The 15,956-nt window shown below is 38.6% G+C and overlaps 1 protein-coding gene and 1 long non-coding RNA gene across 3 annotated transcripts in view; one reads left to right on the top strand and one right to left on the bottom strand.

Annotated features, from left to right (window-relative positions):
- ccr12a (chemokine (C-C motif) receptor 12a) overlaps window positions 1-15,956 on the bottom strand; it is a 255,587-nt gene that overhangs the window by 146,362 nt on the left and 93,269 nt on the right. The window lies entirely within an intron of this gene.
- LOC145548092 (uncharacterized) lies at window positions 580-15,823 on the top strand. 2 transcript variants are annotated; one of them, XR_014084383.1, is made up of 3 exons: window positions 2,421-15,098; window positions 15,178-15,250; window positions 15,637-15,823. It is a non-coding gene; the product is annotated as an uncharacterized LOC145548092 (long non-coding RNA). The 2 variants fall into 2 exon arrangements; XR_014084382.1 differs by having other exon boundaries at window positions 580-15,250.

The following is a 15,956-nucleotide window of genomic DNA, read 5'->3' as shown; positions in this document are numbered from 1 at the left end:
AAGAAGAAAACTAAAAAAAACAGGCATTGTGCAAATTGTCCTGCTATCAATAATACTATCTTTAACAGACTGATAACATATGGAGGCTCTGAAGAGGCTAAATAATGCAAAGAGCCAAAATAAAACCTCTCAACATTGCCTAAAAGTTCAAGTATAAAACTTAACATTCAAAGGCAAATACAGGTTCTATTACAATAAACAATCCAGAGTTACTGAATGAAAACTTTCTGATAGCATGGCAGCTAGCTGATTCCTGCTAGTTCTGATTGGCCGTTTCTGACTGAGCGGAGTAATTATGCAGAACAGGGAGGAGATTGATTATTTTTTTTAGAGATTTTCTGTCTCATGTTAGGTATTAAAACTTCCGCTGTCCTATGTAAAATTTATTTTTTTAAGTTAGATGCTGCAGCTGTAAACAGAGGTTCGGTGTGAGAGTCACTACCAGGTGGAGCAGAAACTGCGCTCCGTCTGTCAAATATTACTACCTGTAGCGTAGCAGCGGTTCAACAGCGAGAGCAGAACCAGCGTCTTACATCGCAGCTTGAAGACTTAAATAATTTTGCAGGTTATTTGTTTAGCTTTCTGACCGTCATGCTAATCCGGGTGAGTGTTTGTAGCTGTGCGCTGCTTTACCTGCTATCTGATCCTCCATATGTCTGTTTTACTGCAGTGAGCCTCGTTGTAGCCAAACTCCATCAAGTATAGCTTTGTTTTTATACCATATTAGATTCGTTGTGTTGATGCATTTTGACCTGCTTCAATTTTCCGCCGCAACACGCAAACTTCCCCATTCACTCAGTGCGTTATAGTTCCACATTGCTTAGGATTTGTTGCTGCGCGTTTGCGCAGTGTGAAGGAAAGAGGAGACCAGCTGCACAGACAGGCTGCGAAATGAGATGCAGGTGATCGGTATCGGCAACAAGAGCCAATGATCGCCGATCACCGATCATGCACTTTTTCACGGAAATCGGCCCAATTATGATCGGTGACCGATCGGCACACCTCTATTTATTATCCATCAAATTTAACCAATAATTAACTCCTAGTTTAGTTCTCCTTAGATCTAATGGCATTTCTCCCGTTTCTATTTCTAATGCTGCTGTAGGTGTTGTTTTGAATGCTCCAGTACACAATCTTAATGCTTTATGTTGAATATTATCTAATTTATCCAGATGAGTTTTAGCTGCTGAACTGTAAACTAAACAACCAAAATTAAAGTCGGATCTTACATTCCTGTATAAATCTGTTTTAACGATTGTCTGTCTGCCCCCCATTCACTACCAGCCAAACACCTTAATATATTCAATTTTCTCATACATTTATCAACATTCTTTTGAATGTGAATATTCCATTTTAATTTTTCATCAAACCACAAACCTAAAAATTTTATAGTCTTTACCTGCTCTATTTTTTGATTATATAATTTTAATTCTATTACCTTGTTTGTTTTTTTCTGAGAAAATATAATTACTTTTTCTATCCACTGAGAATTTAAAATCCCCATTGCAGTGCCCACAACTCTATATCAATATCAACTCTATATCTATATCACCTTTTGTCATTTCTTTACTATAAACTCAACATTTTTTCCTCTTTCCCATATTGCTCCATCAACTGCAAAGAGTGAACAACCCATATCATTTCCAATATTTTTGAATGTCATTTATCATAACAGAAAACAATAATGGGCTTATAATACTCTCCTGTGGCTTTCCATTTTTCACTACATATTTACCTGAAAATACCTCACCAATTCTTACCTGTAATTTCCTGTTTGTTAAAAAGTCTTTAATCCATTCATATATTTTTCCTTTAATCCCCAATTTGTGTAATTTAATTAATAAACCCTCTACCCACATCATATCATATGCTTTTTCAATATCAAAAAATACTGCCACTACACTTTCTTTGTTTACTTGAGCTCTTCTAACTTCATGCTCAAGACATAACGTTGAGTCATTAGTGCTCCTCCCTTTACGAAAACCACTTTGATAATTAGAAATATATCCCTTTTTATTTAAATAAATTATTATTAATCATTTTTTCCATTATTTTACATAAGTTCAAAGTTAATGCTATTGGCCTATAACTTTCTGGTTTTGAATGATCTTTTCCTGGTTTAGCTATCGGTACAATAATAGATTCCTTCCATAACTCTGGTATTTTTCCCTCCTCTCAGATTTTATTAAATAATTGTAATATTATATCTTTTGACTTATCACTTAGTTGACTTATCATTCTTTACCAAATTTTATCTTTACCTGGCGCTGTATTTTTGGTCTTTTTAAGCACACAATATAATTCCACTTTGGTAAACTCAACATTCAAAAAATTATTTATTTCTTCATCACTCTGTATTAAATTTTTATACTTTAATACAGAGTATTAAAGTATAAATACTCTGTATTTATACTTAAGTACTGTATATTCTCCTCCTTTTCTTCCCTCTTCGCTAATATTATTTGTGCTATGTATCTTACTAAATAATTTTGCCAATACCTCAGCTTTATCCTCATCTCTAATTATATCAACATTCTCTACTTTTAATACAGGATAATCAAAGTCTTTCAATACCATTCATTTTTTAAAATTACTTTCCATATCTTCTCAATTTTTGTATCTCTCCCTATTGTACTACAAAAATTTCTCAAATAGTCTCTCTTAGCTTTCTTTATAATCCTCCTTACTACCCATTGCTTCCTTTTATAATCAATTAAGTTCCTATAAATTGAGTTATGCTTCAATACCTTCAAGGCTTTATTTCTTAATTTAATTGCTTCCTTACACTCACTTGTCCACCATGGCACCTTTTTCTTATCATTAATACTCCCTGACTTTTTAATAGAATTTTCTGCTGCTTCCGTTATTATCTTTGAGATACTTGCATTTACTTCATTTATAAGCATATTAAAATCTACCTTTTCTAAATACATTTCACTCAAATATCTAAACTTACTCCAATCTGCCTTATTAAAGTTCAGTCTCTCCCCCCTCTTTTTATACTCATTTCCAATTATTCCTACCCTTATAATTATAGGATAATGATCACTACCTCCTGTAGTTTCTTTATCAACCGACCACTCACAAATACCAGCTATATCATTTGATACAATTGTTAGCTCAATAGTTGATTCCATCCCCGTTCTTAAATTGATTCTTGTGCCCCTTCTCTCATTAATACATACTACATTTTTCATTTCAATCACTTCTTCTATAACCTGCCCATTTTTATCATTATTATTACCCCACAGTGTACTTTTTGCATTGAAATCACCACACCAAATTACTCTCCCCTCCAAATAATCTAATAATTCCATTATTTCAGCTGATAATGATTTACATGGATTATAAAAATTTATTATTTTAAATTTACCTACCTGCTCCAATACCTCAATTACTACGAATTCTAGTTCTTTCCCTTTTCCTAAAACCTGATATTATATCCATTTTATAAATATTCCACCTCCCCCTCCCTTTTCTCGATCTCTTCTTATACTAACATACCCTCTAATCACAAAATCTAATGTTAGTTTTAACCAAGTTTCCTGCACACATATTATATCTGGTTGGACTTCAAGATCATCAATATAACCTTTAAATTCCTGTCCATTAGCTACCAAACTCCTAGCGTTCCATTGCAGTATTAACAAACTACTTTCACTTGCTGGTCCCGACTTCTTATCCACCTCTATCTTTTTATTTATTTCTTCCCATGTGCCTTCCTTAACCTCCAATAATTTTTCAGCTCCTCTCACTATTATTTTAATCTTCTCGGTTTTGTGCCTAGCTTGATCAGTACAGTTGATAACATAAGCTATGAATAAAACTAGATTTTCCACTGAATAAGTGACCTTATCTTAGATGTTTTAATCTGCACAACTTCTTTAGCCCTCTTCCTTACCTCGCATCCTCCGAACGTAACCCTATGATTTCCCCCCAGTTACATTTCTCAAGTACACCTTCCTTACATTCTTCAAATTTATGATCTTCCCCACATTTTGGACATCTCTGCTTTCCTTTACAAACTGCCGCAATGTGTCCATACCTTTGGCATTTAAAACACCGAAGTGGTGGAGGTACATAAGGTCTGACTTGGAAACTTATATATCCTATTTTTATATTAATTGGCAACTCTTTTCCTTCAAAACTCCATTAGGATTGACAGACTTCCCACTCTCTCACCATCCACAGTTCTTGACAGCCTTTTCACATTAGTCACCTTTGCTCCAACTATATTTTTCTTAGGTTTTTCCAGATTCTCATCTAGAGGGATCCCATATATCACCCCTCTATTTTTTTTTATTTTCTCCCAACATTTTTTTTCTCCAGCACAGCTTTATTACATATATTATCCACATTGGAGGCCTCATTCTTTTACTCTATATTCTTACATTCTATGAAAATACTTCCGTCTCTCAAAGTCTTTACCATTTCAACGTCTATTTTCTTTTTAGTTTCTCTTGACACCCCAATTGGGCTAATTTTCTCCTGACCTTCCTCACTCAAGTTTCAGAATTACTTTAAATTCCTCACTCACAACTTTTCTCCTAACTACCCTCTTTTTCTCTGAACTGCTTCCTTCTAGATCCCGTTTACTACCTTGACTATCTCTGATTCCCTTTCCTTCATCTATTTTAATTCTTCCTCGTCCTCTTCCTCTCCCTCTTCCCACTGGCGTCCACCCTTCATATTTCCCTTCTTCTTCATTACTTATCTCCATTTCCATCCGAACCATTCATATACCAGTTTTTGCCAAAAAGCACCTTTTCCACACTCCAAGTTTTGTGTGGTTTGATCTTTTGTTCAAAAGCAACAAACTCCTCAATCCTTCGTCCAAAAACTCTCGCAGGTCGGCCTCAGCTCTTTGTGTCAGTCTAGTGTTTTATACAGTTGCTACTGGTGCTGTGCCTTAGCTTCTGCCCTGCCATGCTGCCTGTCATCCTGGACTGTTTGAGCTTTTGTTCATCATTAAATCACCCTTTTCATCTACATCCTGGGTCTGCCTGCATCTACCTCACCACCTACAAATCAGATCATGATAAATTCTTGAAAGTTTTTTTGGTGTTAAATCCTAAAACATGAAGTGGCATTGCTGTCAGTTGCTATGGCAAAGAGTTTGCGTGTAGCTTAGCCGATAAGGCCAGAAAGTGGTTTTGGTTTTTCCCTGTGCTGCGGATCATCGCACGAAATTAATACTTACATTTCCAAGGTTCACTGAGTTAACGCAGCTATGGATATGTAAAATAGTCTTTTGTCTTTTTGCCCTCCAGCGTTGTATGCATGTGCAAAATTTCCATACGTAAACAATAACATGCAAGGTGTCTATATTTATAAGTCGTAAGTCAGTGCCTCACGAGCTATGAACCTCACCGCAAGTCACTGATATACAGTATATATATCTAAACACACACGCACACATACACATATATTTATGTGTACCGTCTCCGTTGTATGGCAATATAGTTTTTACTGAGATAACACTCTAATAAAATACAAGATCCAAAAATAATATTTAGCTAAGAGGCCTCAAGAAGCAATATCTGGGGTTTGCAAACGACTTTGCTATTTTTTGATTGTGTTACTGCATTGAGACAGAATCAAAAACAAACCTATTTTGAACAACCAGAGGAAAGGAACATTGCTTCACATATGAATGTCAGAATTTGTTTATTTTTTTGCTTCGTATAAAGGCACTGAAGTAAAAGAATAAGACAGGTAAACTTTGATCTGGAGTGTCAGACTTTAAAAGCTTTAGACAGACTTCCTTAGGCACAGTGTAACAAATAAAACTTTGACTCCTATGTGACAATCTACACGACCCTCAGCAACATTTGTTTGACTTCATTTACTTTCTTTCATTCAAGTTTATGACATTTTCAAAGCAATCTGCAGTCAGTACATCTACCTCCCTTCAGTGGGGGTTTCTACATATTATTTAATCTAAAATCTTAGATTTGCTCTTTGTCAGACCAGAATTTCACATCTCGTACCAGCATTTGTCCTGAGTGACCCAGCCATGGCCAGACAGAAATATCCAGATGTGAATAAAATTAAGCCTCAATTTGATGTTTCATTGTTTTTCATGATTTCTTTCAGACCACAATCAGAAGTGGCCTGTAAAACGTGTCTGAACCAAACTTCTTACCACCTGCTCACTTACCTGCCTATTCACTTTCCACAGTATCAGCATATCTCCACATAATCCTGTAGGAGAAACAAAACGAAGACAATCATTCACTTTGCCAAATACAGATCCACTGCCAGTCTCATGATCAGTGAGGTCTACACTCAATTCAGTTATCAAACATCAGCACCCAGTGCTTCTCCAAGTGCCACCCTTGAGACAAGTTTTATGCCTAGGCCACACCTAGCCGTTTTTTTTTTTAAACAACATAGATATTCGTTTTTATAAAATAATCTCTTTCACACCTAATCAGTTTAAGCAGGAGTGTGGTATGGGGGGGGGTTGGGGAAGTGATGACAATTCTAGGGGCCCTAACCAACAGGGGACCCTCCACAATTTATTTATTGTTCATAGAAATAAATAAAAAATTTGGGGCCCTGTCAATTACAAAATTAATCATATTGTATTTTCGAAGATTGTTTTTAGCAGTAAAAATGTAATGTTCCTACTCCCAGACCAAAAAACACACCATGTTTGCCCTGAAACTCCCCACCACCTGCATGAAATGGTTTGTTCCTGCTTGGAGCGCTTGAGAGAGACGCTGTTCAGCAGCACAGTAGGAAACAAGAACTGTGGCAGTTACTATGCTATTAAGAAAAGTTAGAAAATTAGGTTTTCAAAAAAAAATAGAGGGAGAGATATGGAGTTAGATTTGTTTTCTTTTCTTCTACTTTTGAATGGCTAAAAATCACAGCCGCTAATGGACTAGAAATACCTTACATAGGTTATGTCGAGCTTGAAGTTGAGGCTATGGGTCTGACCATTCCGGGAAGAGGATTTCTTGTAGAAAGATTCAGCACAGTCATCCTCTGTGCCTTGTCTCCTTAGAATGAATGTGATAAAAAAAAGTGCCAGGAACTAGTACAGGGCAAATTTGAAGCCACAATGCATGGGAAACTTGACTGTAACTGGAGGGAGGCTTTTCATCGAGTGCAGACAGTGAGGTTATCAGACAGGCCCTCATTTGTCAGGATTGCTGGGAAAGAGGCAGTTCATGTGCCAGCCACATCTGTAGCTACTGTTGTAGCAAAGGGACTTAGAACTGTCAGTGAAAGAGGTCCGTTAATGCTACTGGAGCCTGGCCATTCCCCTTTACCTGGAGGTTTGGTAGTGGTGCCAACCTTGGTGACATCTGAGAGGCATGTTTTTCCGATCCAGGTCATGAACTTGTCTGATGAGGATATCTGGTTGCAACCTAGGACTAGACTTGTACTTCTGACGGAAGTCGACTCTGTAAACAGTGATCAGTTGTGTAAAGTTCAGTTTCAGAGAATCTCAGCAGATACAGATGAAGTCAGCATTAGCAGACAACTCAAACCACCAACAGATCATTTGTGTTTGCAGCAGAAGATGAAGACTTAGGTTACACAGACAAAGTACAACATGAAATACACCTCAGAGATGACACACCTGTGACCCAGCCTTACCGACGGATTCCCCCCACACAATATAATGAAGTGAGGGAACACATTGGCAAGTTAAGGAAAGGAGTTATCAAGGAGAGCTCCAGTCCATACGCTTCCCCAATTGAGTTAGTTAGAAAAGTTGATGGTAGTCAGAGGTTATGTGTTGACTACAGGAAGCTCAACTCTAAAACCAGGCGCGATGCTTTCCCGCTCCCAAGAATGGATGAAAGCTTTGATGCACTGAGAGGGGCCAAATTCTTCTCCACAATAGATTTGGCAAGTGGGTATCACCAAGTGGCCATTCACCACCCCGTTTGGTCTACATGAGTGTGTAAGGATGCCATTTGGTGTGTGCAATGGGCCAGCAACATTTCAGCGACTTATGCAGGCTACAATGAGTGACCTCACCTTTCAGACATTACTGGTGTATCTTGATGATATTTACGTTTTTTCTGAAACATTTGATGAACATCTTGAGAGGCTTGAAACTGTATTGAGACGGTTAGCTGAGACAGGCCTTAAGGTGAAACTCGAAAAGTGTGCGTTCCTTCAAGACACCGTGAAGTTCTTGGGGAATCAAGTGTCAGCTAAAGGAGTTGGGACAGATCCATCCAAGGTGTCAGCTGTTAAAGACTAGAAGGTCCCATCCACAGTCAAGGAACTCCAGTCATTCCTAGGGTTCTGTAGTTATTACCGGAGGTTTATCCAAGGTTTCTCACAGGCTGCAGGACCACTACATGACTTAGTGAACAAATGTTTAAATGCAAAGAAAACTGGGTGGGCAAGCCACCATTACAAAGCGATGTGGACTCAGGAGTGTAGCTCAGCTTTTGAGAAGTTAACTTTGAGAAGTTAAGGAAAAACTTACTTCTGCTCCTATTCTGGGTTTTGCTAATTTCACACAGCCTTTTATACTAGAAACAGATGCCAGTCAGCATGGTCTAGGGGCTGTTTTATATCAGCAACAGGATTATGCTAAACGGGTCATTGCCTATGCCAGTCGCCGGTTACGCCAGGCTGAAAGGAATGACCGTAATTACAGCAGCATGAAGCTAGAACTGCTAGTTTTAAGGTGGGCTGTTGCTGAGAAATTCAGGGGATATTTACTTTGTTCGAAGTTTGTTGTGCTTACTGACAACAATCCACTTTGCCATCTTAAAACTGCTAAGTTGGGCACAATAGAGCAGAGATGGGTCACACAGTTGTCAGTCTTCAATTTTGAAGTAAAGTATTGACCTGGGAGCAGTAATGCAGCCGCAGATGCCCTCTCACGGCAGGAGTTTGCAGGGGAGCCTGAAACTAATCCGGATTCAGATTTGGATGGATGTATTGCGGTCTGTAACCTAATAAGACGAGGGACTGCTCTGGAGCCAGATCTGGTGGTTAAAGGGCTCGAATGCTATGAAGTGAGACAGATACGGGCAGTAGAGTCAGGTTCAGAAGTGGTGGCAGGGCAAGGTAACACTCCTACACTCCCAGCCTACACCAAGGAGGAATTATTAGCATTTCAGAGCAGTGACCCCAGGTTTCTGAGCATTTTGGGATCGTGGAAGGAAACCTAGCCCCAAAGAAAGGTCAACTCTATCCAGCCTGGTGAAACGATTCTTAAAACAGTGGAGCTTTATTCAGGAGAAGGAAGGTTTGTTGTACAGGGTTGTTCCAGAAGCACCCTATGGGACAATCTGGCAGTTACTTTTACCTGTTTGTCTCAAAGACCAGGTACTGGAGAGTGTCCATAACAAAATGGGACACCAAGGGATTGAGCGCACTGTGAACGTGCTCAGAGGGAGGTGTTTTTGGGTAGGTTTATATGAAGATGTGGATAACTGGGTTAAAAACTGTGAAAGATGTGTCTTGTCTAAGATGCCACAACCCTCTGGGACATACAATTCATGCCCCAGTACAAGCCTTTCTAGCATCCAGGCTGTTAGAGGTCATTGCTGTGGACTTTACAGTTCTTGAGCCCGCATCAGATGGGTGAGAAAATGTGCTGATTGTGACCGATGTTTTCACGAAGTTCACACAAGCCTTTCCTACTAAGGACCAGAAAGCTGACACCACAGCTAAGGTTTTGTTTAGAGAATGGTTCATGAAGTATGGAGTGCCAGAAAGGCTCCATTCAGATCAGGGGAGGGATTTTGAAAGTGAGGTCATAGCAGAACTTTGCAAGTTGTATGGTGTAAAAAAGAGCAGGACAACTCCGTACCGACCGCAAGGAACTGCTCTGTGTGAAAAATATAATAAGACACTTCATGATTTACTGAGGACGCTTCCACCTGAAAAGAAGAGGAGGTGGCCAGAATATCTACCTGAGCTTGTCTACGCTGTCGAGAAAAGTCGAGCTCATCCCACTTCCCCATGCTGGAGATTTTAGTTTAATAGTAATAATAAATAAAATTACCTTAAAATTAATTACACAGGTGACATCAAGACCCAACAGTAGAGTCAGACGGTAATAAAATTAATCTGGTTGTGTGTGTTGTTACTGTGTCCTGCAAACTTTGCGTTAATTCTACTTTTTTCTATTTAATCATAAAAAAATCATAGCGAGGCAGAAAGAGAGTCATGAAACAGAAAGAGCTGGTTTCCTGAAGAAAGGGGAAATTTCTATCTTGCATCAGCTAAAAATAGATCAGACCATTCCTTATTTTAAAGCATTAAAGGTTTTTAAAGAATAAAATCTAAACATTTTGAGTAATTGGATAAAACCTAGAGTAAAATACTTACATTAATAATAATGACTTGTAATTATGCCAATAATTAATATTGGTTTAACCAGTGGTTGATGTTGGTTTGATTATAAGAATATTTACACTTACTTAAAGGTGAAACAAGTAACTGTAACTTGGTATCAAATAATTAGAATAATGGATTATTTTTGGTTTCTTGTCAGAAGTGTGTGTAATAACTCACATTATGATTATAATAAGAGTAACTAATAAGTTATGGTTATTATAAATGAATGTTAAATCAGAGAAACTAAAAGGTTATAAATGTGATTTTGACATTGAAATTGAAAAGGTGTAAAATGTTGTAACTGTAATTAAAGGTCACTGATGTGTTGAAGGTAGATGGTAGGTGAAAAGTCAGGGGAAAAGAGGAACTGATGGGAGAGCAGAGGTGACCAAGGCCTTATTGCTAAATTTCAACTTTCCTAAGAAAAGGTTGGGCAAACAACAAGTGTAGGAGGACTGTTGAGCAACTCGGGGATCATTAGAACAGAGATCAGGTCATAATGTCTCCAAGGTGATGGATATGAGATCTGTCCAAGCAGTCAGCCAATGAGAGGCACAGCAACAAAGCTAGCCAATGCAAACGCACCAAAAGGTGGATAAACCCTTTATAAGGTGGGTGCAAAAGAGGAATCGTTGTTGGATCCTTCAGGCAGCTTGGAGCCAAGATCGAGATGGACAAAGAACTCTGCAGCTGAAGAAGAGCCGGGGCCACAGAGCCGAAGACTGTTCTGCACATGGGGACCAACCCGTCAACCCGCAACATGTGGCTTCAAATCGCACTTCTCTCATCAGCTGGGTTCAGACCCCAAAGACCAAGGCAAAGATGAAGATAAAGACAAAGGGAAAGAACAAAGGCAAAGAGGAAGAACTGGTGTGTTCCTTCCCTGAAACCAGCTCGTCTACATCTCAACGGACCAGAAAGATCGTGAGACGAGGAGAAGGGAGCTACAGAGCTGCAAGACAAGAAGCTGAGGACCGCTACGAGTATGAGGAAGTCACCCTGAGGCCCGAGTCCTGCTGCTCTAAGTCAGTACTCTTCCTGTACTGTGAGCCTCCTGCTGCTGCAACACCTTCTTCATCATCAGGCCAGTTCTGGGGTTCAAGATGCCAAACTCTGTCCATCTCTCTCAAAGTTTCCCTTTTTTAGTTCACAGTGTCAGCATTAGGGAAAGATAGGCTAGATTATTGATTTTACTTAGTTGATTATTTCTGCTACTGAATTAAACTGTACTGACTTTTGCAAAATTGCCTTACTAATAAAATAATTAGCATTAAGAAAATCTAAAAGATGTTGTGGACATTCAATTAATGAGTTACCTTAAAGTTCTTTGATGGTTGTAAAATAGCTATGAAGTTTGATTCTGCGAGGAAAAAGTGGAAAATGTTTTATAGGTTGCTTTTAGCTAAAACTAAAACAACACCCTTGGGACTCGACTGAGTCACTAAAACCAACCTGTTCAGTAACAAGTGCAAGTTGTAATAAAGAGAAAGAGCGACCGTTAACAGGTGTGCTCTGTGAAACTAGTTGATTGCAGGCTGCTCAATCTGGCTAATTCACAGGGTGAAGAAGGGTGGGACATCTGGAGGGGGAGGTCGTCAGAAACCAGGCTAGTCTTTCTCGATGCCAGCTTAAACAGAGTTTACTCAGTTCTGAACAGGGTAAAATCCCATCAGATTTAGGAAACTCAAATTACCCATTAGATGGAGAGCTGGCTGCACATCTCCCTCCTCTGAGAAGGGGAAGCAGAGAGAGAGAGAAGGGGAGGGAGGTATTGCACAATAACAACTCTTATAATGTCACCCCTCATTCAACAACTGGGTATTCTCCCTATTATCTTTTGTTTGGTGTTGAGCTCCGCCTTCCAGTTGATACACTGTTAGGTCGGGAGTGTGTGTCAGAAAACAACCAGAACTGGCTCTCTATTCATCAAGACAGACTCAAAGAGGCCGACGAGCGAGTAAGGGAGTACTCTGAGCAAAAAGCAGCAGAACGGATTTCTTCTCAAAACAAAAAGGTCTATTGTCCCCCAGTCAACATTGGGCAACTGGTGTTTCTTCGCCATAGATCTTTGGGGAAGTGCAAAATCCAGGATGCTTGGGGTCCCACTATTTACAAGGTAGTGGAGATTAAAGACACCACACACACTGTTGAACCATTGGAAGGAGGTCCTACAAAGAAGGTTCATAGGTCAGAATTACGACCCTGTTCAGCCCAAGTTCCTACACTCAGGACTAAAACAACTATTCGGATCAATAATCAACCAGTGGAGAGGGAAGAGTCGGTGGCACCTGAACCAAATTTTGTTGTAGAGGAATTGAATATGTCCGAGAAGAAACAATCTTCCAGTGTCAACTGCACGTGCAGATAGTATTGTGCCAGATGGGCCTGATGCAAGTTTTCCTGACGTGACTACCAGAGACGCATACTTGGGGACTATTCCTGATTCTGGATTCTCTAACTTCCCTGGTGCCGACTGCATCAGGTCAGAGACCAAGTTAAGTAATGATGTAACAAAGGTTCAAAACCCATTCCTGCGATTAGGAAAAGCAAGCGAAGTACAGCCGGGTCACACTCAAACCCATTTCACTTGCCCAAATCAGCCTGCAACACTATCAGTTAGCACAGATATGGTGTCTCAGGTTTTAACAAGTCTTGGTACAGCACTGTTTGAAAAAGTGTTGCAGGAAGCTTTTTGTTTAGTTGAGGTTTAGTCACCGGGGTCGTTGACTAGTTGCAGGGGAGGATGTAGCCGGGTGGTAAATTTTGGTTAAATAATTGTACTGTTTCAAAGTGTTGGTTTTCCTTTATCTTACGGTAGCAATGCTCTTGAGTGATTTTGTTTCAGTTATGTAATTTTATTTCCTATCTATGTTTTTTCACATTTAAATATGTTCAGGTAGTTGGTCTCAGGTGCTGCACATTTTGGCCACCAGAGAGCAGTGTTTCAAAGTGATTACTGTTTCCCAAGACGGGGCAGGAAATGCATCTTGTTCTCTTCCGGTGTTGCTACGCTACGTGATGAACTTGGACGTGAACTGTATGTGGTTTATCTGCAGGTGATAGTTTCAGCAGAAAATCGGGCGGCCATTCGTGCACGAGACAATAAGATGTCCGATCATCGGTGTGCTCCAGCATTAAGAGTGAACTGAGACATTGCTGTCGAATCCAGAGGCCACTGTCGTATTTCTGTTTTTCTTTCTGTTCAACCAATATATTGTATTTTCTTTTTGCGTATTTTCCCTGTTATTTTGGAGATCTGCCACATTTCATGAATATTTATCTAATGTTTTGGTACACCTATGTTCTGATTTTTGAATAATAGTAAGGAACAAGACAGCTTTGTTCAATCTGTCCAAACTGAAAATAAAATATACTGCACATTAAAACCCCAGTTATTGTGTCCTGTGAGGCTAAGTATTTCCCGGGCTACAGTATCATCAACACATAAGCATGCATTAGTTTTAAAACCAATAAATAAACTGACTTGCATAAATATATTTAACAAACACACCTGGCCCTTAAAAGCAACAGTTACTTCCCTACATGGCCTTCTCTGACTCAACACTTACTGGTCTCTACATCCTCATGCTCTGATCCTCTCTAGCAGCTGGAGGAATCAGTAAGACCTACAAGCCTGTCTTGCTTCAGCTGCACTCTGCTGGTCATACTAGAATGGGGAATTAGGAGAACACCAATTTAATTTAATATAACACAGCAAAAGGCATATCACATCTAATTCGGAATAAAACTAAGTACAAGACACATACACAACAAATAATAAAAAACACAGAAATAATGTGAATATCCTCCTTCGGCCTGTGACCTACCAGCTTAGTTTTACATTTTACATCTGGAAGAAAATGTATATATTTAAGAGTTACATTGCCTCCCCTCATCGACAACACTGATTATGTGCTTGGTAATTAAATCATCTCCACAGTCACTCGACATGTGGTGCAGATTAACGTGGATCTAATAACATTGGTGCAAGGATTCGCTGTTTTTCCATTTTAGCTTCAATGGAGTCATACGCTTTAGTTAGCGCTAACCAATCGGAACACGTCTTACATTGCTCGTCCTTAAGCCCCACCCAGAATGTTCATGTAAGCTTCGCAAAAGCAAATAAAGTTGTATAAGCAAGAAAATAAGTTCAACCAAAAAACAGGAGCTTCAAAAAAAATTTGACTCAACCAAAAAATAAAAGTTTCAAACAAAAACAAGTGATTTCAATTTTTTTTTAAAACTCTTTAAAAAAAATTTTATTTCGTAAAAAATAAATTTTATGATTAAAAAGTTTTTACGATTTATTTTGTTTGAATTTTTTTTTGATTGAATACTACTTTTTTGTTTGACATGATTTTTTTTATTGAATAATTGTGAAACAAATCTAACTCCATAGAGAGAGAGAAAAAGGCAAGAGTGTCAATTTATAATCCAGTTTTTCTCCAAGAGAGAAAAACTCTGAGATTATCAACAATTTAGCATAGTTAGCGTAGCTACAAACTACTGTTTGCCTCCTTTTCACTAGCATTTAGTGAATTTACGGGGTGAGTGATGTAACCCGTAATTAGTCAATTAGTCAGACTTTTATTTTTACGGGCCCACTTCCTGTTTTGCCCCCAAACTCTTCAACTTATTTAAAGCCCCGCCTCCAGCGCAGTTTAAAACACCACCTGTTCCACTGTGATTGTGACTGACTGGCTGTTGGCGTCTTGCTGATCATCTCTCCTTGGAAAATTCACCCAAATCTCTGAAACTGATTTGAACTATTGGTGAGTTTGCTTGTTTGATAGCAGTTTTGTTCAGCATGAAAGTTTTGCTCGATTGCTCATTGGAGCATTGTTTTATTAGAACTGCGGCAGTTGTTACCTGGGCTGTCACCGGGATTCACAGCTGATCGCAGTCTAGCACTCTCTGCTCAAAGGTAATTGTTAGTTTTGTGCAAGATTTCTTTTCCAATTTCATTACTTTTGTAATGAAATTGATTGAAAATAGGATGTAGCTACATTTAAATTGATATTGCGCAGTACATTTATTTTCTTTTTCCTCACACTGCTTGAGTATTTTGAGTTAATTTATTTTCTCTTGATTGATATTTTGAAAGTGAACTTTGATTTCAACTTTAACCTTAAATGGATTAGTTTGAAATATGATTATTCTTTTTGTTTATCTAAATTATGGTTAAGTTAACCTGACTGAAATGTTTAGTTTAATTATTGCATTTGAATTTGATATTTATTGCATTTGTGTGTTTGCACATACTTATTGTTGATAAACTGCCTAATGGGGTTTTTTTTTTTGGCCTTTTAGGTCGGGTTTTTTTGATGGATCAGATTCTCAGATCCTCTTCTGAGCAAAGGATGGCGAGCTAAGGACAAGAACTCTGATCTTTTGAATTGATTTATTTTGAATTAATTTGACCCTCATTGTGTATTTGTAATTGTTTGTTGTTGTTTTTTTCCCCCCTATCATCAATACAAAAACACCAAAACTGAAACAGTGATTGTGTCTTCATTCACACCTCAGGCTCCTTCAAGAACCATCTTCTGATGCTGCTTTTGTAGCTGCAGTTAGCTGCGTAGCCCATAACTGTTACAGTGACTTTCTACTGTATGCAAAGTATATATACA

This window comes from Poecilia reticulata, chromosome 17, assembly GCF_904066995.2.
Source record: "Poecilia reticulata chromosome 17, P_reticulata-male-v2, whole genome shotgun sequence".
Taxonomy (NCBI): domain Eukaryota; kingdom Metazoa; phylum Chordata; class Actinopteri; order Cyprinodontiformes; family Poeciliidae; genus Poecilia; species Poecilia reticulata.
Note: the sequence above shows the minus strand (reverse complement) of the source record. Positions and strands in the feature narration are given on the sequence as shown.